Source organism: Peromyscus eremicus, chromosome 3 (assembly GCF_949786415.1).
Source record: "Peromyscus eremicus chromosome 3, PerEre_H2_v1, whole genome shotgun sequence".
NCBI classification, from domain to species: domain Eukaryota; kingdom Metazoa; phylum Chordata; class Mammalia; order Rodentia; family Cricetidae; genus Peromyscus; species Peromyscus eremicus.
The window spans coordinates 58,262,179-58,288,057 of NC_081418.1; the positions used below are offsets into that span (position 1 = coordinate 58,262,179).

The following is a 25,879-nucleotide window of genomic DNA, read 5'->3' on the forward strand; positions in this document are numbered from 1 at the left end:
GGGGGTATAGCTCAGTGGTAGAGCATTTGACTGCAGATCAAGAGGTCCCTGGTTCAAGTCCAGGTGCCCCCTTACCCCTCCTCTCACAGGTGTGGGTCATTCTTTTGCATATCCAGTAATATTTGTCTATTTGGGATGAAAAAAGTGCGGATAGTTGGGAAACGAGGGAAATTCTGAAGAGCTGAAGGAACAGAATCAATAAATAGGTGACCACCAGAGGGAGCGGTTATCAGGCTGAAACTGGAAAAACCACTGATCTAGCCATGTTTACTTCAAAGACCTGGCTGGAGAGAATAGAAATTAGAGCAGCTACCCTGTGATGATGACCAGGGCTGGACCTGGCCCCTTGACAGTCTGCCTCCCCTGCAGAGGGTTTAATCCCATAACCCTTGCAAGCTCTCTTCTTTCCTCATATTGCTGACAAAAACATCAATGATCTTGATGTTTCTCCTAGTTGATCTGCACACAGAGCTCAAGCGCAAAGACCCCGTGGCCTTGCGGGTTAGGAAGAGAGGACAGGAAATCCAAGTTAGATTTATGGTGGTGTTATTCATAATAGCTGAAATACAGAAGCAACATGGGCTGCAAGGGATAAAGGGCAAACGAAATGTAGTGTGTATATATATTTGACAGACTAATTCAAGTGTACAAAAGAAGGTATTGCGTATGGTGATTTGAATGAGAATGGCCCCCATAGGCTCATACATATTGAATGCATGGTTCCCAGTTGGTGAAATGTTTAGGAAGGATTAGGAGGTGTGGCCTTGTTGGAGGAGGTGTATTACTGGGGGCAGGCTTTGAGGTTTCAAAAGCCCACACCAGTCCTAGTCTCTCTCTCTGCCTCCAACTTTTGGATTATGTGTAAACTCTTAGCATGCTTTTAATCCCGTAAGTGGCAGAGGCAGGAGAATCTCTGAGTTCAGAGTTTGAGACTAGCATAGAGTTTCAGGACAGCCAGAGCTATAAAGTGAGACCCTATCTCACACAGATACACAGACAAAGACAGACAGACACACACACACACACACACACACACACACACACACACACACACAATGTAAGCTCTTAGCTACTGCTCCAGCATCTTGCCTGCCTGTCTTGCTGCTGTGTTCCTCACCCTGAAGGGTCAGGGACTCGCCCTATGAAACTGTAAGCAACTCCTTGGTGGCCTCTGCATTAGCTCCTGCCTCCAGGTTCCCGCCCTGAGTTCCTTCCCTAACTACTATTGATGATACACTGTTATGTGGAAGCGAGTGAAATAAGCCCTTTCCTCCTCCAGTTGCTTTTGACCACACTGGTTCATCATAGCACTAGGAACCCAACTAAGACACATGGTGCTGCATGCCTTTAATTCCAGTACTCAGGAGGCAGAGGTAGGTAGATGTCTGCAAGTTCAAGGCCAGCCTGATCTATATGGGGAGTTCTAGGCCAGCAAGGGATGTACAGTAGACCCTGTCTAAAAACAAAACCAAAACAAGTAACAATAAAAAGGACATTTGAAGCATGATCCTAATTAGTCTTAACAATAAAAACCCAGAGTCAGATATCTAGGGTGAAAGCTGAAAGATCAGAGAAGCAGAAAACAGCAGCCATTAGAGACTTCTTACCTCTATGAATCCTTAGACTGAATGGGGGCCCGAGATCCTGTCTCCACCTCCTGATTGTGCTGGGATTAAAGGTGTACACCATTGCCAGGCTCTGTTTCTCTTTTAGACTGATTTAATTTCATGTAGCCCAGGGTGGCCTTGAACTCCTGATCTTCCTGCTTCCTTCTCCCAAGTGCTGGGATTACAGGTTGTACTACCACTGCCTGGCCTCTATGGTTACCTAGTGGCTAGCTTCACCCTCTGATCTCCAGGCAAGATTTTTCAGAACACAAACAAAATATTACACAACAGACATTCAGATATATGCCACAGCAGGAGCATTATGCTAACTGAAAAAAAAAATCTAGTCACATAATGACTAATGCGGGTACTGGGAAGACTCCCCAGTTGGTAAGGTGTGCAAGCACTGGGACCCGAGTTCAAACCTCAGCACCCACATTAAGAAAAAAAAAGCCGGGCGGTGGTGGCACACGCCTTTAATCCCAGCACCCGGGAGGCAGAGCCAGGCGAATCTCTGTGAGTTCAAGGCCAGCCTGGGCTACCAAGTGAGTTCCAGGAAAGGGGCAAAGCTACACAGAGAAACCCTGTCTCGAAAAACCAAAAAAAAAAAAAAAAAAAAAAAAAAAAAAAAAAGCAAAATAAAAGCTAGGCTTGGGCCAATGAGATGGCTCAGTGGGTAAAGGTGCTTGCTGCTAAGCCTGATGATCTGAGTTGAATACTATTGGTGAAATTATTAAGGCCACTCCACCTAGTTAAAAGGAGATTTATTTAATGGCGTAATTTACAAATTAAGGGATAGGTAGGTCGCGGGGTCTGGGGAAGGTGTATTGCAGTCCAGCGGTGATCTGGAAGTTCCAACCCCCATTGAGACTTCGGCAACTGTCACGCCTACAAGGCGGGGCCAAGGGAGGCGCCTGGGGACCCGAGATCTGGATCGGCGGGCACTCTCTCTGTGCCGGGACCCTGGATGGTGGAGGTGGACCAAGCAGAGCTCCAGAGAACACCGCTGGACTGGGTCTGTGTGAGCTGGCCAGTCTGGCCTACATGTGGATTTCAAGGACAGCTAGGGCTACACAGAAAGACCCTGTCCCAAAACACAAACAACAACAAACCATTACTTCCTGCCACGAGTTTGGAAGGTCACGGCAGGTTCCACATGAAATGATACTCTATTCTGGCTTGGAGTCCAAACAGAAGACAAACCCCAAGGGAAGGGGCTGCTTTCTAAGGAAAAACTAGAGGACTCATTGCCATCTTTGCTGGGATCTGGGATGGGGAGTGCTGTCAATTTGACAGGCTCTAGAATCACCTAGGACACGAACCTCAGGAGTTCTGAGGGAGCTCCTGGATTAGGTTGATGGTAGGAAGCCCCCACTTAAATGTGGGTGGCAGCATGCCACGGGCTGGGATCCCAGACTGAATGAAAAGGAGAAAGCGGAGGCTGGGGAGATGGTAAGACACACGCTGTGTGAGCGCGAGGACCAGGGTTCGGATCCACAGCAACCAGTAATTACCAAGCAGGCACAGCAGATGAAGACAGGATCATGGAGCAAGCTGGCCAGCCAGACTAGCCGAATCATCGAGCTCCAGGTTCTAGTGAGAGTCCTCGCCTCAGTACATAAGGTGAAGAGAAGTAGAGGAAGATGCCCGGCATCTGCTCCAGGCCTCCACACATCCATGTGTATCTACACATATTTGAATATGAATACGCACACTCACAATACCACACACATACATAGAACAACAACGAAAAAGCGCTGAGCCCCAGTGTTTCCTGCTCTCTCACAGCTTCTGCCACCATGCTTTCCACACTGTGGTAGACCGTCACTTCTTCAGCTGTCAGCTAATAAACCTTTCTCTCCTTGACTTGATTCTATCATGTATTTTGACAAAGCAATGAGAAAAGTAGCTAATACAAGGTCTCTTTCCTGTAACTCAGGTAGAGACCAAGATGAGCCCTCCCACACGTCTCTTTCAAATTCTACATCCTCTTGAGGCACTTGGAATTTCAAGCTTTGTTTTAGCTTTTTGTGAGGCAAAGCAGGCCCTTTGGGCATCAGTTACCTCTTAGACATCCGAGGGTTCCCTTGGCTGGGAATGAGGAAAGGACTTACTTACCTTAGTGCTTCTGGATTCTTCAGGAGTTTGCCATAAGCAGTCAGCTGGCTGTCCCAGGAGGAGCCCCTCCAGGCCGGCTGTTCCAGGTGGGGTCCCTCCAAGCCAGCTGTCCCATGAGGGGCCCCTCCAAGCCAGCCCACTGCCATGGTTGTTGGAAAGGACTTAGTGCCTCACTGGTACTGGCAGGAGGTCTCCCTTCATGCTTCATGGGGCTTTTCACAGAGCCGCTCGATGTGTCCTCAATGACATGCGCCTGACTTGCCCCAGAGATCCAAGCGAGAGCAGAGGCAGTGTGTGCTGTGACCAGGCTCAGAAGTGATACTTCTGTTACATCCTGTTCATTAGGATGGTGAGACCAAGTCAGCTCGCATTCAAAGGGAGGTTAATTGAGCTTCACAGCCTTCAGGGAGAAGTATCAAAGATCTGTGAAAACACTTTAAAACTACCACAGGGCCATCAAAGTCAAAGGAATATAAAGATGGAGCCGCGGAACTGTGCAAAAGGGACTCCGAGCTCTCCCAGTCCTGCTGCGTTAGCTCCAGGGGCTAAAATGGCTCCAGAAGGATTCATTTCACTCAAAGGAGGCATCTGGGTTTGAACCAGGGACCCCTTAATAATTATTGGCCTATATTAGTTATATATAATTATATAGCAATGGTTTTATTATGACATTTTCACACACGTATACAACATATTTCGATCACATTCACCCCTTCGCCATCTCCTGCCCCTCCACGCACACTCATCATCTTCCTTTCTAACTAGTGCCCTTTCTACTTTCATGTCTTTTTACAAATTTTTTGTGTTGTAGAATATTTTAAGGTGTGTCACTTTTGTTTATGTTGCATTTGTTTAACTCTGTGAAGCTGTGTTACTTGGCCTGTCTAAAACACCTGATGGTCTAATAAAGAACTGAACGGCCAAGAGCAAGGCAGGAGAAAGGACAGGCAAGGCTGGCAGGCAGAGAAAATACATAGAAGGAGAAAAAGAAAAAGTAGCCAGAGGAGGAGGAGGACATCAGGGTTCAGCCACCCAGCTACACAGCAAGTCATGGAGTTAAGAGTAAGATTTACAGAAGTTAGAGAACTGGAAAAGCCCAGGGGCAAAAGGTAGATGGGATAATTTAAGTTAAGGAAAGTTGGCAAGCAACAAGCCAAGCTAAGGCTGATCATTTATAATTAAGAATAAGCCTCTACGTGTGATTCATTTGGGAGCTGGGTGGCAGTTTCCCCAAAAGAGCAAAAACATCCAACAACATTTGTTTGTTTTGTTTTGTTTTGTTTTTTTTGAGACAGAGTTTCTCTGAGTAGCCCTGGGCTGTCCTGGAACTCTGTAGACCAGGCTAACCTCAAACTAAGAAATCAGCCTGCCTCTGCTTCCTGAGTGCTGGGATTGAAGGCGTGTGCTACCACAGCCAGCTACAGTTTCTTAAATTATTTACTTTCTTACTGTTACGTGCATAATATGTGTGCAGGTGTGCACGTCACAGCAGGTGTCTGAAAGAAAGAGGAAACACTGGGGATTCAGGTCTCAACTACTGTGGGTTCTGAGGGTGGAACTCAGGTCCAGGCACTCAAGGCTTTTACCTGCTGAGGCCCCTCACTCCTCACCGCGTTTTATGATAACTCAGTGCACTGCTTATGGAATCATGGGTGTGGGGATTTTCTGTCAGAGCTTGGCACTTTACCAGTGCCTATGCCAAACCCTTTGGTTGCAGGACACAGAAAAATCAAGCTGGAGAACTGAATCGGCAGCTTCCTTCCTGCTGGCTAGCTCTCAAAGTTCAAGAGGGTGCTGGGGTGAATTGTCAGTAACAGTCTTGCTCAGCTGTATACCATAAAAACAGCAATCGCACCTGAAAGCAGCGTGAGGACAGTCAGAGGAAGCCACCCGTGTGGGAGGTGCCCCAAGCTGGTGCGTGATGCTGGGTGCTGCTGGTCCCAAGCACTCCAGGAGGCAGGAGCAGCAGTTGCTACCTGCTGAGGCAGGCAAACATGGGAACAGTTTAGCAACCTGGGACTCTGCACACACCCCTCTCAGAATCTGTTTGCAACCCACAACCTCCATCCACATAGAACTGCAGTATGCCTGCTTTAGACAGGCCCAGCTATGAAGAAGCATAATCCCCTGCTCTATTTACTTTATTTACATTACTCTACTTTGCAATCTTAGTTTGCTTTCTACTGCTTACATAAAGACCATGACCAAAGGCAACTTAGGGAGGAAAGGGCTTATTTCACCTTACAACTTCAAGTCCATCACGAAGGGAAATCAGAGCAGGGACTGAAGCAGAGGTATGGAGGAATGCTGCTTACCGGCTTACTTTTCTTAGCTTGCTCAGTTCCTCTCTCTCTCTCTCTCTCTCTCTCTCTCTCTCTCTCTCTCTCCCCCCCCCCCCCTTTCTTTCCTTCTTTCCCTAGACGTGGACTAACTATCACTTTGGCTGGCCTGGAACTACGTAGATCAGGCTGGTGGAGAACTCACAAAGGTCTGCCTGCCTCTGCTAGGATTAAAGGTGTGTGCCACCACACCCGATTCTCAGTTTGCACAAAAGCACCTGTGCCAGGATGGCCCTCCCCGCTGTGGGGCCATCAAGCAAGAAAATGCCCCACAGGTTTGCCAAGTTCCATTTGGTGGAGGCATTTTCTCAATTGAGGTTCCCTCTTCCCAGGTGACTCTAGTTTGTGCCAAACTGACAAAAACCAACCAACCAAACAACAAAAAACCCCTAACCACTCCTCCATAATGCCTCACTTCTATTAGGAACTCCAGGGTTTAGGTGCATGCGCAATAAGGCAGACTTCTAGGGAAAATCCTCGATTTATCATCTTATGCCTATTTATAGTGGGTATGTATATGGTTAAAATTAGATGTATTATAGGATGGAGCAGACATAGTAAGCACGGGCTTAAGTCATCCAAGCCTGTCAGTCAAAACAGAGAACCACCAAACGAAAGCCCTAACAACAAACTCCTCCTTCTTTGTGAGACAAGGTCTCAGTATGCAGCCCTGGCTGACCTGGAACCCCCTATACAGACCAGGCTGGCCTCCAAGTCACAGAGATCCACCTGCCTCTGCCGCCATAGTGTGAGATTAAAGGCCTGAGCCACCACAGCCAGCTCCGCCTTCTCTTGAACCCCATAAAAGGAAGCCCCAAACAATAATCAGGCACCGTGGGCATACAAAGGTCTCACCGGCTTAGAAGTGTGTTTAATAGTTGGGGACCTTGGGCACCCTCGCTGATGAGGCTCACTGGCAGTCTTAGCAATGTGTTTCTGGTCTGTTCTCCCGCTTTGCTTTGCGTAAGCATTCCTCGATCCTTGCAATCTGGTCCAGACCCTGGCCACCAGCACCACTGCTGCAGGAACCTGCCAAGAAAGCACACTGCCATCAGGAACATGGATTCTTCCTTCTCTGGGGCCACTGCACTCTCATGACAAAGCATTACACTATGCCAGCTGATCTAGAGAGAGATGTATAGTTCCACTGCACTATCAGAGGAGTCAGTGAGTCAGGTGTTTTAAGAGGCAGTATGCAGATAATTGTTGGAGGCAACAGCTGACCAGAGATCCTTACCTCTCAGAGCAGAACATCAGTCCCAGCTTTCCCAGGGACCCTAACTACAGACAGGCCCATCTGTGCATGCCACTGTAAAATCAGCCTTGGCAAAGAACTCTGCCATGTCAGTTTAGCAGGAATCACCCTAGAAACCTGCTCATTACCAGCATCTAATCAAGCTCTTTATCCTTCACTGACTCCCAAGTCCCATCCAATCATGCACCCATCTTCAGCAAGAACTCCACCTTCTTCTGGTATTACCTTTTAGGAATTTTCTTTTTTTTCTTTTTTTTTTTTTTTTTTGGTTTTTTGAGACAGGGTTTCTCTGTGTAGCTTTGCACCTTTCCTGGGACTCACTTGGTAGTCCAGGCTGGCCTCGAACTCACAGAGATCCGCCTGGCTCTGCCTCCCGAGTGCTGGGATTAAAGGCGTGCGCCACCACCGCCCGGCTACCTTTTAGGAATTTTCTTAAAAAAAAAAAAAAAAAAAAGTCAGGCATGACAGTACCATTGAGGAGATACAGACAGGCAAATCTCTGTTAGTGAAGCCAGCCTGGTCTACATAGTGAGTTCCAGACCAGCCAGAGCTACACAGTGAAGACCCGTCTCAACAAAACAAAACAAAACAAAACAAGCCAGAATTTGTTCTGTATGCACTCCCGTGTGCTGGACCCCCTGGAGCTGGTGTTACAGGTGGTTGTGGACCTGCTGATGAGGGTGTCGGGATCCTCTGCAGGAGCAGCAAGTGCTCTTACTGTGCATGGGGCAAGTGCTTTTACCTGCTGAGCCCTCTCACTGCCCTCCCGACTCTGTTCTTTTATGACAGTCTTTATCATGCCATTCAGGCTGGCCTCCAACTCCCTCGGTAGCCAAGAGTTGTAGTTAGGTTTCTATTGCTGTGATAGAACACTGAACAAAACCAACTTCGGGAGCAAGTGGTTGATTTGGCTTATATATCCTGGGTTATAGTCCACTGAGAGAAGTCAAGGCAGGAGCCTGAAAGCAGGCACGGGATGAGAGGCCATGAAGAAATGCTTCTTACTGGCTTGCTCAGTTTGCTTTCTGATACATCCCAGGATCATTTGATTTGGAACACCACCACCCACAGTGGGCAGGGCCCTCCTGTATCAATCATCAGTCAAGAACATTTCCCACACGTTTGCCTACAGGCCAGTCTTAGGGAGGGTTTCTCAGTTGAGATTCTTCCCAGTTACTCTAGTTTGTGTCAAATTGACAATAACCAACCAAGTCTCCAAGGATGACCTTGAACTCCCGATCCTCCTGCTTCTACCTCCCAAGTGCTGGGATTGGAGGTGTGTCTCAAGCTCAGCTTAATAGTAGAACATTTACTAAAGTAGGCACTCTTCAAGGCCCTAAGCAAGCAGTCTCCATGCCCATCCTAGGCTCTCCAATTCTGCTAATATCTGGCCCTACTCTTGCATACACCACTTTGGCCTATTATGAGACTGCAACATAGTGGGCCAGATGCCTCTTCTGGCATTGGTCAGGCCCTGCAACAGCCTCCTCTATGGCCTAGGCCTTTGCTGCTGGTAAAGAAAACCAAAACAAGTGGGGCGTGGGAAAAGATGCAAAGGAAGTAGAAAGCATGACCAGAGAGCTTTCATATCCAATAGTGGAACAGTGAGGAAAGAGAGGAAGCTTCTTGGAGAGGGGTGCTTGGGTGTGAGTCGGTGGGAATACCCAGGGAAGGGAGCAGATCTGAGCCTTGTAGGGGTGTGGGCAGAAGAACGGCTTGGATAGTCCCCAGAAGACAACCCAGCCACAGCACAGCTGGAGAGGTCAGTGATCATGAAGCGGTTTTACAAGAAACTATCATACGGTTGGGAATATAGCTCAGGGGTAAAGCATTTGACTGCAGTTCAAGAGGTTCCTGGTTCATGTCCAGGTGCCTGTGGTGTGAATTCTAATTGGTCTTAATAATAAAAACCTGGAGTCAGAATCAGGGTGAAAACTGAAAGACCAGAGAAACAGTGCAGCCAGCAACTGTGAAACTTCTTACCTCTAGGAATCCTCAGACTGAAAAGGCAGATCTCCTGTCTCTACCCCGCCTTACCACTTCCTCTCTCTTTCCAGCCATATCACTTCCTGTTTCTTTCTCCCAAGTGCTGGGATTAAAGGCATGTGCCTCCCAAGTACTAGGATCAAAGGCATGTGATCCCAAATGCTGAGATTAAGGTGTGTGCCACCACTGCTTGGCCTCTAGTGGCCAGCTCCACACTCTGATCTCCAGGCAAGCTTTATTTGTTAGAGCACAAACAAAATATCACCACATTTCCCCTTTTTTGTCTAAATAAAAAAGTTATAAGTAATATAAGAAAAACTATATACAATAAGTACAATAACTACATACAAGATATACAGGCAATAATTACACCCATAATGTCTAGTCCATAAACATTTGACAAATTCAGAGAAAATACTCTATTATCTATCCTATCTTGGTGAATCCAAAAGGTTGTACCTAATTCACTTTCTAGTCTAACTTGCATTACCAAAATTATCTCTTAATGTCTCTCAACCTTAAACATTTTACACCTCTTTAGTGAATTTCTTTTCTGAATCTGGTAACAAGGAAAACTATAACTATAAAGTCTTCAACTCCATTAGAGACCTGAGAAGGATATAATATTCCTGAGTAAGCAGGAAGTGCAAGCAAGCAACTTCCAAAAAATGTGAAAAATGACAGAAACAGCTGGCTGTCTGGACAGCCACCCAAGGTTCCTTTGCAACACTGGGGCATCCATCTTCAGCCTACCAGCCTAGAATGTCTGACAGACTCATCTGTGAAGCAGGATTTTCTGAAGGGTTGTCCTACCCTGTCTTGGCAAAGTTTGGCAGTCCTTTCTTTTGTGTCCTGCTTGTCCATTTTGGACAGCATACTGTCAGCAGTCAAGACAAGGAAATTTTCTTGCCCAGTGGCTAAATTTTGCCACAAAGAAATAAACTCCATATGGAGTTTCTTTGATATCCATCATCTTCTCTGAAGTAGATTGGTGCTGCCAGGAGCAGACATGTCTCATTGTCGTAAAGAAAAAAACCTATGTTATTAAAACATCTTAAATGCCATATTCTGTAGATCTCTGAAGTGTTTGCAGATGATCTATCTAAAATGTATCTGTTTGACCTTGATAACATACCTAATATGACTATAAGTTCAATTGTCATAGGTGACTAATTACTAATCTGCATTCCATTATTATCCTAAATAGTTTGTAATAATGACTTTGAAGAACTAGGAATTTGTATTACATTGTTAAATGAGCTGTATAAGTACAATACCTTGAACAAGATTAGAAACATACGTATAGTATGCTCTAACAAAAATAATCTCAACTTTGTATCAATAAACAAAGATACATATCAATGCAAAATATTTAAAATAAGTAGCTACTTTTAAAAAGTAGATTCAATAATCTTTTATCCTATCATTTCTTTAAAAAAAAAAAACTATTATGTACACAGTGTTCTGCCTGCATGTGTCCCTGCAGGCCAGAAGAGGGCACCAGATCTCATTACAAGTGGCTGTGAGCCACCATGTGGTTTTTGGGAATTGAACCCAGGTCCTCTGGAAGAAGAGTCAGTGCTCTTAATCGCTGAACCGTCTCTCCAGCCCTATCCTATCATTTCTATATCCCCCATTTTTCTTTTTAAAACAGGAACTCTGAATCTAATCTCCTTTGTTCAGCTTTTTCCCTGACCACTACCAATAACGACTTGTAACCAACCCCACAAATGATGACAGGTATCCATAACACATTGAACGACCAAAAACCACCCACCCCACCTCTTGGGAATGTGGGAATCATGTTCTTAAATTTACTTTCTGCTGTCTGGGAGCAATGGCATCTTTAGGGGATCCTGAAAAGAAAAATTTGGGTTAATTGTCAAGTCCTGGGAGAGGTAGCTGTATCATTTGTTGTCCATTTTCCCATTACACAGAGATGGGAAAATGCAGGGCTTGTCTGAAGTCCTGGCTGGAGTAATCTGTGAAGCTGGATCATCTCAGCTAGCCACTTGCAAATTGTCCTGAGTGGTTTGTAATCCAAAGCTGATCTTTGGGTGGTGTTTGTCAGCTTAGTGGCATTATCAAAGTCCATGTGGAATCATCACTGTGGGGCCCCATCCTTTTGGAGACTTCAAAGATCATTGTTAGGCGTGGTCATGGTTCATTGCAGAAATCTTTTTTTTTTTTTTTTTGGTTTTTCGAGACAGGGTTTCTCTGTGTAGCTTTGCGCCTTTCCTGGAACTCACTTGGTAGCCCAGGCTGGCCTCAGAACTCACAGAGATCCGCCTGGCTCTGCCTCCCGAGTGCTGGGATTAAAGGCGTGCGCCACCACCGCCCGGCCCACATTGCAGAAATCTTAAACATTTTAAATGTCATATGCAGCAGAATTCAAAGATGTTAAAGGATCAGTATTTGTTATGTACATCCAGAGTACAAAAACTTAATTCCTAGTTGCCTGATAGAGACTCAAACCTGAAATCATGTATAGGAAGCTAGATGAAGCCTTTTTCTAGAATTAGTTAGTACTTTATATAACCATTAATATCATGACAAAAAGTTTAATATATATATTAATCTTACAAATTTTGAGATAATATTTATACCTTAAGAAAAGCTTTAAAGAGTCAAAATAAAACCAAAGGATTATGAGATTTGTGGCAATAAAATAATTCTGAATTTTGTTTTTTCTTCTGTCCCATATCAGGTGGCTCTTCTGACATAAGACAGAGATTTTGGATTTTACTTTAACAAGCATGCTTGGGTTTAGAGAAGGAGAGAGCCACACTTCATCTCCAAAGCCATCTTTAATTTTTAATTCGACTGGGATACAAAAAGACTATTTATATTATATGTCTGTAGAGAACAACAGAAACAAACATTTGGGAAGATTTATGAAATTTTATCCTGTTGGAGATGTGATATACTAATAGGCCAATTTACTCTTTTTCTTGGGACATTCTTTTTTTTATGATTTGTCCTTTTTCTTCACATGTCTCATTTGTCCAGTGTTCTTCAGATTCCTTAGCTGGATGCCTTCATTCTCATGAAAGACAAAAACAAGACCCTATTCCAACCTTACCTTTGGGGAGGTTCCTTTTTGAATTTATTTATTTTTTTATTTTATGTGCATTAGTGTATGTATGTCTGTGTGAGGGTATCAGGTACCCTGGAACTGGAGTTACAGACAGTTGTGAGCTGCCATGTGGGTGCTGGGAATTGAACCCAGGTCCTCTGGAAGAGCACTCAGTGCTCTTAACCACTGAGCCATCTCTCTAGCCCTAAGGGAGGTTCCTTTTTGGCAAGTTATATATGATCAAATGAAAAGCATTTGTAAGTCTTATAAGTTAGTTTAGATTGAAGGATCACACTGATTGATTAACTATCACCTCTCTCTCTCTCTCTTTTTTTTTCCCCTTTGGTTTTTTGAGACAGGGTTTCTCTGTGTAGCTTTGTGCCTTTCCTGGAACTCACTTTGTTAGACCAGGCTGGCCTCGAACTCACAGAGATCTGCCTGGCTCTGCCTCCTGAGTGCTGGGATTAAAGGCGTGCGTCACCACCGCCCGGAGGAACTATCACCTCTTCTAATCAAGAGGTCTCTCTTGTTCAAATCTAATCTTTATCAATTTTGATTTATGCTTTCTCCTGAAATTTTTGTTTTATCTTCTAAAACTGTTCTATCATCCAGAGCAGTATGGTTTCTTAAAATAGGCATTAGGTTCTTTTTTTTTTTTTTTTTTTTTTTGGTTTTTAGTGACAGGGTTTCTCCATGTAGCTTTGTGCCTTTCCTGGAACTCACTTGGTAGCCCAGGCTGGCCTCGAACTCACAGAGACCTGCCTGGCTCTGCCTCCCGAGTGCTGGGATTAAAGGCGTGTGCCGCCGCCTGGTGGCATTAGGTTCTTTAATTGCTCTGGGAAAGAGTTTTCCTCCACAATGACAGGAAATGTCTGAACTGAATTTGACATGGGGGCCTGTGAGAGGCCCCTCTAGGTGTTTCACAATGACAAAGGGTTACCTTGATTGTCCCTTGTTGATCTACGTTCATTAGTCCAATGCTTGCCTTTACCATACCTTCTACAGAATACAGAAGGGGGTTCATTCTGTTGGGATTATTTTTAGAAGAAACATTGTTTCTAGGAATGCCCTGTTTACAGTCCCTTCTTAGGTAACCTTGTTTACCAAAATTGAAACACCTGACATTCCGATTTTTCTTTAAACCTCTGGAAATCACCTTTCGTATCCAAGCATCATCATAGTTATGAGATTCAATATTGACTGTATCTTGGATCCATTCCTCTAATGCTGCTGATCTTGTCTTTAACAGCCTCATTAGCCTCTTGCATTGTGCATTGGCATTTTCAAAAGCCAGAGATTCAATTATCATTTGTCTAGCTTCTAAATTTGGTACCATTCTATTTACTGCTGAAGTCAATCTTTGTAAGATATCAGTGAAGGTTTCTTTTGGGCCCTGTATAACTTTAATAAATGACTCAGTTTTCTTTCCTACTTCTTCAATTCTGTGCTGTGGGATGTCTTTCTGTATGCTGTGAATATGTGTGGCTCGCATTGGATAATAAATAAAGCTGTTTTGGTCTATGGCAAGAAAGCTTACAGCCATTTGGGAAATCCAAGCAAAGATAAAGAGAGAAGGCTGGGCGATGGTGGCACATGCCTTTAATCCCAGCACTCGGGAGGCAGAGCCAGGCAGATGTCTGTGAGTTTGAGGCCAGCCTGGGCTACAGAGTGAATTCCAGGACAGGCTCCAAAGCTACACAGAGAATCCCTGTCTCGGAAAAAAAAGAAAGAAAGAAAGAAAGAGAGAGAGAGAGAGAGAGAGAGAGAGAGAGAGAGAAGGGGGCAGAGTTGGGAGAGATACCAGCTACCTCCAAAGGAGCAACAAGATGCCACAGGCCAGTAACAACACAGCCATGTGTTGTTAATAATTAATCCTATTAGATTAATAGGAATGGGTTAATTTAAGATGAAAGAGCTAGCTAGCCAGAAGTGGAAGCCATATAGTCTGTAATTAATATAAGCCTCTGAGTGGTTATTTTATAAGCATCTGTGGTCCCTCAGGTGGGAGAGATTTGTCTGGACCAAGGGGCCAGGCAGGACTGAGAAACATTCCAGCTACAATTCTATCCCACAGATTGGCTGCTGCACAGCATAAAACCAGGGTGTGGTCATCATGTAGAGATTGCCTTTCTACATTAGCATAATCTCCCTCTCCAAGAAGTTGGTCTTGGGAGATTTCCATACCTCTAGACTTACTTCATTGTTCAATGGTGTTAGCCCCATCTTTCCACCAGGTCCTCCACTGTAATTGAGGACCAGGCTCCAAGACTGCTGCAACAAAGTCTCTCCAGTCTTGAGGAATAATTCCATTACAAGTTGACCATGAGTTTAACATCTGCTTCACAAAAGGTGAATGCTTGCCATATGAGACTATCACTTCCTTGAATCTCCTCAAATCTAACATTTGCATAGGAGTCCATTCAGCTCTTAAACAGCCTTGAGGATAGCTATCACTTGGCAGTTCCTGTAAGGTTACTGGATAAATTAAGGTTGGTTGTTTGAAAACCTTAGGCTGTTCCTCTCTAACCTTATAATGCAATGCTGGGATTGGTTCTCCTTTAAGTTCCTCTGTCTGGGTCTGAATAGCTCTATGATCTGTTTTAATAAGTTTTTCTAAAACTTTTATCTTGGCACTCATATTAACCAACTTTTTAAATGATAAAACAAAAATGATCAAACATAATATTTATAATTGACATTTTGTAAATCCCATCTAAATTAATTATCCTCTCATTTAATTGCTCCATTTTCAAACCATCCAGCGTCTTATCATTCAGAGATCTACCTCCCTCCATTGTAATAGTGTTTCCTATTTTTTAATGTGGGGAAAAAACTCTCTCTTTTAACTAATTCCTCCCTGTAAGAATTCCCAATTGTCTCACCGAATCTGTAGACGATGATGATTCAGATGTGAGGCTGACTGCTTCTGCGTAGAAGAGTGGAAGCCCGAGTGGGTTTTCAAAGCAGTTACTTAGTTTGGCAGCAGCCCGAGAAGGGAGTCCAGGGAAAGCCCACAACCCACTGGGAGAGAAGAAGCCAAAGAGCCAGCCGTCTACACCGGGACACACACACACACACACACACACACACACACACACGGGAAAGTGGCTACGTCTACACCGGGACACACACACACACACACACACACACACACACACACACACACACACACACACGGGAAAGCGGCTACGTCTACACCGGGACACACACACACACACACACACACACACACACACACGGGAAAGCAGCTATCTCCTGCAGCGTTTGGAGCCCAAACGCCTGTGTGTGGAGTTTGCTCCAGATAGGCTGTAACAGAAAAATCCCAACTCACTCATAGGCTCGAGGAAAAGAAAAGAAAACCTTAGCTAGCGGGGTACTGACTCCAGCCACGTGCAGCTCTGGCCTGGACCAGTGGCTGCAAAGCCTGAGGCAAGTGGCTTTTTCATTACCTTGGGCCCCTAAAGTTGGATGCCACAGGTTTTTATTATTAAGACAAATTAGAGTTCACGCTACAGGTACCCTCTGTGGCTTTTTTCTACTTTTACACCAGGAGGAGTGTAGCCCCCTTTTATCTGGTAGACTGACTTGTGAAATTCTTAAACCAGCATCACAGATGTGCATGTTCCTCCTATTGTGACATTTTTCACACTTCATCTTTACACCCTTGGTCACAATCAGTCCCTGAAGGACTTGAGGAAATCTGTCCCAGGCTTTGTCAGAGTTCCTTGTGTTTAATAATTACTATCCTGACTTTATTTGTTAACCCCAAGCTTGCTTTTAAGGGAAATGGGATCCAGGGCTTACAATAAAATACCAACCTGTCTAACAAAAACAAAGACAAGAGCTGACAATCTGGAGGACTAGTAGACAATATTCTCGAAGTCTTGATTTAAAAGATATCACAGTGAAATACAAACCATCTTGCAGCTTCCTAGTCATAAAAAAGAAGTGTAAACTTCCCATCAACTAGGAAATAGCTATGATTAGCTGTGAAGAACAGTAGACATTCATGGAACAGATCTTTACCAGGGAGATGATGTCACAGCCAGGGCAGCCGTCTACAGCACGCAGGTGATGTCATTACCAGGGCAGTCATCTACAGCACACAGGTGATGTCATTACAGCCATCTACAGCACACAGGTGATGTCATCACAGTCATCTACAGCACACAGGTGATGTCATCACAGCCAGGGCAGTCATCTACAGCACACAGGTGATGTCATCACAGCCAGGGCAGTCATCTACAGCACACAGGTGATGTCATCACAGTCATCTACAGCACACAGGTGATGTCATCACCAGGGCAGCCGTCTACAGCACACAGGTGATGTCATCACAGCCAGGGCAGTCATCTACAGCACACAGGTGATGTCATCACAGTCAGGGCAGTCATCTACAGCACACAGGTGATGTCATTACCAGGGCAGTCATCTACAGCACACAGGTGATGTCACCACAGTCATCTACAGCACACAGGTGATGTCATTACCAGGGCAGTCATCTACAGCACACAGGTGATGTCATCACAGTCAGGGCAGTCATCTACAGCACACAGGTGATGTCATTACCAGGACAGTCATCTACAGCACACAGGTGATGTCATTACCAGGACAGTCATCTACAGCACACAGGTGATGTCATTACAGTCATCTACAGCACACAGATGATGTCATTACAGTCATCTACAGCACACAGGTGATGTCATTACAGTCATCTACAGCACACAGGTAATGTCATTACCAGGGCAACCATCTACAGCACACAGGTGATGTCATTACAGTCATCTACAGCACACAGGTGATGTCATTACAGTCATCTACAGCACACAGGTGATGTCATCACCAGGGCAGTCATCTACAGCACACAGGTGGTATATAGCAGGTGTTAGCACCCTAGGGCTCTACAACACAGTGACCCCAAACACTTGCCACACCTTATGTGTTACAAAGCGGGGGATGCTCAATGTGTAAAGGTGCTTCCACCAAGTCTGACCACCTAAGTTTAATCCCTAAGATATACATGGTGGAAAGTGGGAACTGACTTCCAAAGCCATCCTCTGACCCCCACACATGCACCGTGGTACGTTGCCATCCCACACATTGTAAAAAGCAGAACTCACAGCAGACCTGATGGCGGGATAGGTCCTGAGCCCACCACTTCATTAGACAACATACACTCTGTTCAAGTCTGCTTTCTGTTGCTGGGATAGAGACCATGACCAAAAGTCACTTGGGGAGGAAAGCGTTGTAGCTTGAGTTTTCCTGCCTGGCCCACAGTCAGGACAAATCTCTATCACCCGCCAGTCCCACAGCCACTCAGACCCAACCAAGCAAACACAGAGACTTATATTGCTTACAAACTGTATGGCCGTGGCAGGCTTCTTGCTAACTGTTCTTACAGCTTAAATTAATCCATTTCCATTAATCTATGCCTTGCCACATGGCTCGTGGCTTACCAGCATCTTCACATGCTGGTTGTCATCGTGGCGGCTGGCAGTGTCTCTCTGACTCAGCCTTCCACTTCCCAGCTTTATTCTCCTCCTTGCCCCGCCTATACTTCCTGCCTAGCCAATGGCCAATCAGTGTTTTATTGATTAATCAGCAACACATTTGCCATACATCCCACAGCAAAGCGTTATCTGGCTTACGTGTCTGATCACAGTCTGTCATAGAGGGAAGTCAGGACAGGAACCTGGAGGCAAGGACTGGAGCCGAGGCCGTGAAGGAATGTCTGTACTGGCTCGCTCCCCACACCTCACACAGCTGTGCTCTTAACCTCCTGCCCAGGGATGGTACTACCCTCCTCTCACAAACACTAATCAAGAAATGCTCCATAGACTCCCTACAGGCCACCTTGATGGAGGCATTTTCCCAATTAAGGTGCATTCCTTCCAGATGACTAGCTATGTCAAGTTGACAAAATAAACAAAGAAACACACACAGCTAAGCAGCACACAGGCTAACTCAGAGAGCCTCAATTATTTTCCATCATTTACCTTAGTTTTAGAACTCTAATTTTACCCCTTCCCACTTGAGATACAGATGGGATGGCCGGAGGCCTAGCTGCCAACTTTGAGAATGGGATCCACGTTTTAAGGAAGGCTCATAGAGAGGTAAAAGAAGGCTGTGTGCCTAAAAGCACCCTTAAGTTCCCATGCCAGCCCTGGCCACAACTACAAAGAGCGAGCCAGGCGGTGGCACGTGCCTTTAATCCTAGCACGTAGGAGGCAGAGGCAGGCCTGGTCTACAAGGAGTTCCAGGACAGTCAGGGCTACAGAGAAACCCTGTCTCAAAAAACAAAACAAAACCCCAAACAACAACAACAAACAAACAAACACCACTGAAACTTTCAGGGGAGAGCAGCCCAGGAGCCCTAAAAGAGCATGCTTCCCCACCCCCTCTTTCTTGTTTTGTTTGTTTTTAAAGGGTTTCTCTGTGTATCCCTGACTGTCTTAGATTTAGCTCTGTAGACCAGGCTGGCCTCAGACTCACAGAGATCCCCCTGCCTCTGCCTCCTGAGTGCTGGGATTAAAGGTATGTGACACCACCTCCCGCTGAGCACGCTCCCTTTACAGGACTGTTCCTTAAGTGAAGACGTTCCGTTGTCCCAGAGTCACCGAGAACTCCTGTGGCCTCCTCAGCTCCCTTGAAATGTGAGACAGTGGAGGCAAAGACCTGCTACTGCAACACCCCAAGGTACTGGCTGGTGTCTGCACCCCACACACAACAAAGGTTGTTGCTTCTTGTGGCTCCCTGCAACATTACAAGCAGGTGGTGTCCGAGCAGGGTGTGGTGGTACAAACTTGGGACAGGGAGGCAGAAGGAGCAGGATCTTGGTTGGGGTCATCCTTGGCTACACAAGTTTCAGGCCATTGCACTCTTGAATCAAGCCACTCAGATGACTACACAAGATCTGCATAAGGTCAGGCCCATTGGGCCAGGCGGTGGGGTGCACACCTTTAATCCCAGCACTCAGGAGAAAGAGGCAGATAGATCTCTTTGGGTTCAATGCCAGCCAGGTCTACAGAGCAAGTTCCAGGACAGCCAGGACTGTCTTGAAAAAAATCAACCAACAAAACAAACAAACAAAAAACTGATAACACTGTCTTTTCCTGGATCCTGCACTTGCTGTTCCTCTGACTTGGATTGAAAGTAAACTATTGGCTTTTCTGGGTTACAAACCTGCGACTTATATGGCAGATGAAGAGGGAGGGAGGGAGAGAGAAGGAGGGAAGGAAGGGAGAGAGAAAGAATGAACGTTGGTTCTTTCTTTGGAGAACCTTTATCAGCTAAGCCACCGTAAAAGAACAATGCCTTCGTTTCTTTTCCTGTTGCTGAGCTAATACTCTGACAGGAACAGCTCGAGGGAGAAAGGGTTTGTTTAGGTCATAGTTGAAGGCACAGTTCATCCTGGCAGGCGGTCAAGACACCTGGAGATGAGGTCTTATCTCAGCAACAGGAAAAGAAATGCAGGCCTGTAACCCAGCTCTCAGGAGGTAATAATGGCAATTCAAGTTGTCAGGCATGGCAGCTCTACCGGCTCACCCATCTGATGGCCCACAATATAAATGTTTGGTAAGGTACATTTTCAGGAAGAAAACGCTATCCAGAAGGAATGACTGATAGGCAATATGAGAAAATGGAGAGAGAAATGGAAAATGGGCTCATGATCTAAATGAACATTAAATAAATGTAGTATCATTAAATATAAAATGATTAATGAATTATTTTACAGCAATAACTGTTATGTTAATGGTTCAAAAGTTGACAAAATAAGGTAATACTGAATATTTGTGGAAGAGTTATTGTTATTTTTTTTTGGTTCTTTTTTTAAATAGGGTCTTACTCTGTAGCTCAGCCTAGTCCAGAACCTGTTATATAGCCAAGTTGACCTTAAATTCATGGTAATGCTCCTGCCTTAGCTCCCTGTATTATTTACTTTTCTGTTGCTGTAATAAAGTACCATGTGGAGGTATAGAAGAAAGAGTTTATTTGCACTTATTGTTCCAGAGGAGAAGCGTTTACCTGCAGCCAACAGGCGTGGTGGCGGGAACAGGAAGCTGAGAGCGTAGCCTCAATCACAAGCACAAAGCAGAGACGCCAGTGAATTGGAAATAGAGAGAGACTCATACAGTCTCAAAGCTCCCCGGCCCCCATGCAGTGATGCGCTTCCTTCAGGAGGCTGGACCTCCTAAGCTCTGTCCAGCCACCCCTCTCCCCGAAAATGTACTGTGGGGGAGAAAACAGTACAGGAACTAGGGACCAGGTGTTCAAATACACACGGCTATGAGAGGCATTTCTTTTTCAAACCTCAACCTCCCGAGTTCAGGACTACAGCAAGAGCAATCACTTGTGGCTCCGACTGTGGGAGCAGTGTGTCCAGGGACCTCATCTCCAGGTGTCTGGACTGCCTGCCAGGTGCCTTCAACTATGACCTAAACAAACCCTTTCTCCCTCGAGCTGTTCCTGTCAGAGTATTATCTCAGCAACAGGAAAAGAAACGAAGACAGAGCCTGGTGCCGCAGGCCTGTAACCCAGCTCTCAGGAGGTAAGGCTGTAAGAATCAGGAGTTTGCCTTTAATCCCAGCACTCGGGATCTCTGTGAGTTCGAGGCCAGCCTGGTCTACAGAGCGAGCTCCAGCACAGGCACCAAAACTACACAGAGAAACTCTGTCTCAAAAAAAAAAAAAACAACAACAAACAAACAAAAGAATCAGGAGTTCAAGGCCAAGAGTAAGTTCGTAGCAGATGGATGGAGCCAATGTGACATATTATGTCCGGAGAGGGCTGTTCTGTGTAGGGCTTTCTTTGTACGGGAGAAAAGTCTAGTAGTACATTACACCTGCGTCCCGAGACTGGAAGAAGTAGTGTGGAGGAACGGGATGAAAGGCCGTGTGGCTGAGCAGTGACCTGATTTAGAGCAATCGTAAGTAGATGACAAGGGCTGTGAGGACATACACCTCTCAGTCAGACTGGACATAGAACGAACAGCAAAGAGCCTAGGGCTAGGCTCCAAGGCGGGGTAAAGAGCAGACAGGAGGTATACGTCATGAAAGCTCGAAGAAAACAAATGTGTCGGAGGGGAACGCAGGAGTCTGTGGGTTGGCACTGCCAAGGAATAGAGGGTGGGACTCAGAGAAGCAGAGCATGATCGGCAGCACGGATGATCTCCACAAGTGCTGCCTCGGGAGAGTCAAAGACTCGGAGAAAGTCAGCGAGCACCATGATGGGGAGGGGAAACGCAGTGCAGACAGGCTCTGTCCACACAGAGAACAGCACGTGCTGAGGAGGCTGCGGGGTGGGAGACGGGAGTGGGGACTTAGGACTCAGCCTTTGGAGTGCAGCGGTTGCCAAGGGAACAGAGAGAGCAACACGGACTGAGAATGCAGGAATGTGTTAGGAGAGCCTGGCGGTATGATCCCAGCACTCAGGGAGGCAGAGGCAGGCGGATCTCTGTGAGTTCGAGGCCAGCCTGGGCTACCCAGTGAGTTCCAGGACAGCCAGGACCATAGAGAAACCCTGTCTCAAAAAACGACAAAAAAAAAAAATCAGAAAAAAAAGAAAGAAAAGAAAAAAAGAACGTGTTAGGAGCCGGAAAGGGTAGGAACACATGTCTTAATGTTTCTATTGTGATAAAATACCATGACCAAAAGCAATTTGTGAAGGCAAGGGCTTATTTTCTAACTCTCAGGGCACACTGAGGGTAGTCAGGGCAGGAGCACGGAGGCAGGAACTGAAGCAGAGACTGTGGAGGGGTGCTGCTCACCAGTCTGCTCCTCCCAGCATACTCAGCTTGCTTTCCTATACAACACAAGACCACCTTCCCAGGGCTGGCACAGCCCACAGTGGCCGGGTCCACATCAGCTAAGAAAATGCCCTACAGACTCGCCTACAGGCCAGCCTCAAGGAAGCCTTTTCTCAATTGAGTTTCCCTCTTCCCAGATGCCTCTAGTGTTTGTCAAATTGACAAACAAACGAAAATAAACAAAACCAAAACCCACCAACCGACACAGAATGCAGACTGGGTCGGCTTTTGGTCAGAGCGGAGCAAGGACACGTTGTCCTTGGGGAAGGAGAATTCCAGACTGGAGACCGTGCTAGTGGCAGAGCAGGGTTCCTACTTCTTATTGAAATGTGAGGAACAGTGTTGCAAACCAGGAGAGAGAAGCCATCCAGGAGCTCGGAAGGATGCCTTGCAGGGAAATGCAGTGTGGCGCCCCTGGGCAGCTGGAACCTAGGTGAGCGTCGCTCCTGGCCTTAAAATTAGAGAGCAGTCGAGCAGCTGTTACCAACTGAACTGTGGCATCAAGACTGCTGTGTGCGAGTTCTAATCCCAAGACCTCAGAATGTAACTGAGGGGCTGGAGGGATGGGTGAGTGGTTAAAAGCACTTGCTGCTCTTGCAGAGGATCTGGGTTCGGATCCCAGCACTCACATGGGCAGCTCACAATGATCTGGACCTCCAGTTCCAGGCATCTGACATCCTCTTCTGGCCTGTGTGGGCACCAGGCACACAGGTGGTGCACAGACACACCTGTGAGCAAACAGCCATATGCATTACATTTTTAAAAAGGTTGAAACTGATCACGTATGTGAAGACACAGAGGCAGAGAGCAGAAGAGAGAGGCTTCAGAAGTGACCAGCTTGGCCAGCACCTTGTTCTGACTTCTGGCTTTCCCAATTGAAGGAAAACAAATTTCCATTGTTCAGATCACTCCGTTTGAGGACTGTGTGGTCCAAATGAAAATGGTCCCCAGAGACTCACAGGGAGTATAGCTTTGTTGGAGTAGGTGTGGCCTTGTTTTAGGACCCTGGGGGGTGGATTTGGAGGTTTCAGAAGCTCAAGCCAGGCCTAGTGGCTCTCTCTCGCTTCCTGCTGCCTGCCAATCTGGATGTAGAACTCTCAGCTCCTTCTCCAGCACCATGCCTGCCTGCATGCCACCATGCTTCCTGCCATGATGAAAATGGACTAAATCTATGAAACTGTAAGCCAGTCTCAGTGAAATGTTTTCCTTTATAAGAGTAGCTATGGTCATGGTGTCTCTTTACAGCAAAAGACATCCTAACTAAAACAGGGACCCTTCCTGTAGCAATCCTGGCAAACTAATATGCCAGAATTACACTTTTTTTCTCCTCTAGCAACATGGATATCCATGACTGAGTATTCTCCTAGGGTGAGTGTGTTGTTGGGTTGATCCCAGGTCGAGCTTTGCCCTACAAGGACAAGTAGGAAGAGGGAGACCAAGGAGCAAAGAGTAGTGAAGGGGCTGGAGAGTTGGCTCAGTGGTAGCAGTGCGTCCAGCTCTTCCAGAGGACCCAAGCTCCCTTTAGCTCAGTATCTAGCACTGACGTGGGGCCCCTCACAACCACCGGCCACTCCAGCTCCAGGAGATCTGAGCCCTCTTCTGGCCTCCATGGGTGCTGCACTCATGTGCAGAAACCCACATAGACACGCACATAATTAGAAATAGAATAAATATAGGGCCCGAGAGATGGCTCAGAGGCTAAGAGTGCATCTTGCTCTTGCAGAGGACCTGAGTTAGATTCCTGGAACCCACATCATGTGGCTCATGACCACTGGTAACTCCATCTCTAGGGGATCCGATGCCTCTGGTTTCCAGTCTCCATGGACACCTGTACTCACAGGCACATATGCCCCATATACACACAGAGAGTAGTATCAAGTGGATTACTTTTCCAATATTATAAACAACATTTTAATGATTCTGAACATACACCTTTCCCTATATCAGACTGTATCTCCTGGATTGATTCCTTAATGTGAGAATCTTAGGGTCCAAGGCTACTCTCACTAATGTGGCTCACAAGTGAGTCTCAGGATTAACCTTTAGAGTTTCTGGCAGGTCTCTTTCTCCCTCACCACAGTGCCTGCTGGCTCTAGCATTCACTCTGCCTTTCACCCTCACCAGAGTGCTAATAATTAGCTTAGAAAAGCGCTCAGAAATCCTGACCTGGCAGACCTTCCACGCAGCCATCCAGGAATGGAGTTTGGACCTCAGATTTGCAGCCCAGACCTCTCAACTTGTACAGGAACCTGATTTGACTGTGTTCCTAAAACCTCTTTAATTATACTCTCAAGGACTGATACATAATAAGCCAGAATGCCCTTCAGGTTACCTGGGAAACCAAATTAGCCAACAGAAGGTTGCTTAGTGAGGCTGCCATCAGAGCAAATGGAATCAAATGCTCTTGAGACTATTTTCTCAGGCTGTGGAAAATTAATATGAATTATTCCTGTTGCAAAATATTGGCCCCTCTCTAGAGGCCAGAATATATCCTCACATCCACAAACTCTAAGCCCAGTTGACCACCGCTGCTTCCTCAGCTCTATGACCTGCTGTGCAGGTCTAAATCTTCTGGCACAAGCTGAGGGATAGATGATAGTTAACTTTATTCTCTTATAATAAAAACAACCCGAAACCAGGCGTGATGGCACACACCAGCACTCAGGAGCAGAGGCAGGTGGCTGTCGGTGAGTTTGAGGCCAGCCTGGTCTACAAAAGGGAGTTCTAGGCCAGACAGGGCTACATAGTCGGACTCTGTCTCAGATAATATAATACAAAATAAAATAACTTGATTTATATTTTGGGTTCAGCAGAAACTGAATGGTACAAATTTAGGGGCTTCACCCTGGATTCCCCCAATGCTTTTCTCACATCTGTAAATTCTGAAGTGGCATTCTGTGCACTCCAATAGTGAGGTTGTAATGGGACTCTGGCCTCTTCAACCCTCCCAATCACACATGGACACGAGTCCCTCCAGCCACCTCCTGCGTCTCTTCATCATGTTCTTGAAGATATCCAGCCATGCCCAATCAGTTCTGCCACCGGTGGTTCTTATGCCAACGTCGATTTCCTGAATCATTCGGCACTCACCCTGGTAAAATTGAAAAGCAAAGCTTAGTGGGCAGTGGTGGCGCACGCCTTTAATCCCAGCACTCGGGAGGCAGAGCCAGGCGGATCTCTGTGTGCCCGAGGCCAGCCTGGGCTACAGAGTGAGTCTTAGGACATCCAGGGCTACTCAGAGAAACCCTATCAAACAAAAACAGAAAACAAGTGAGGCATAAGGTAGGGGGGCCTGGAGGGATAGGTTTGTGATCCAGCGACATTCTACTTGGGAGACTGAGTGGGATGACGCAAGTTCACTCTGCAGGGGCCGGAGTGAGTTGCCTGGGGAACCTAGATTCTTTCTCAAAATAATGAGAAAAAAGAGGAAAAGAAAGAGGAGGGAAGGAGGAGGAAATGAAAAGGAAAACGAGGGGAGCAAGGCCGTGAGTGCTTAGCTAGCATTTTTTTTTAAAGATTTATTTATTTATTATGTATACAGTGGTCTGCCTACATGTATGCCTGCAGGCCAGAAGAGGGCGCCAGATCTCATTACAGATGGTTGTGAGCCACCACGTGGTTGCTGGGAATTGAACTCTGGAAGGGCAGCCAGTGCTCTTAACCGCTGAGCCATCTCTCCAGCCCTTAGCTAGC

General features: G+C 46.1%; 1 long non-coding RNA gene and 1 other non-coding gene across 2 annotated transcripts; one reads left to right on the forward strand and one right to left on the reverse strand.

Annotated features, from left to right (window-relative positions):
- Trnac-gca (transfer RNA cysteine (anticodon GCA)) lies at positions 1-72 on the forward strand. Its single transcript has one exon. It is a non-coding gene; the product is annotated as a tRNA-Cys (tRNA).
- A 6,843-nt stretch (positions 73-6,915) lies between these two features.
- On the reverse strand, positions 6,916-24,475 carry LOC131905804 (uncharacterized). Its single transcript, XR_009378044.1, has 3 exons — positions 24,353-24,475; positions 22,816-22,914; positions 6,916-7,093 (listed from the first exon to the last, which is right to left on the reverse strand). It is a non-coding gene; the product is annotated as an uncharacterized LOC131905804 (long non-coding RNA).
- Between the last annotated feature and the right edge of the window lie 1,404 nt (positions 24,476-25,879).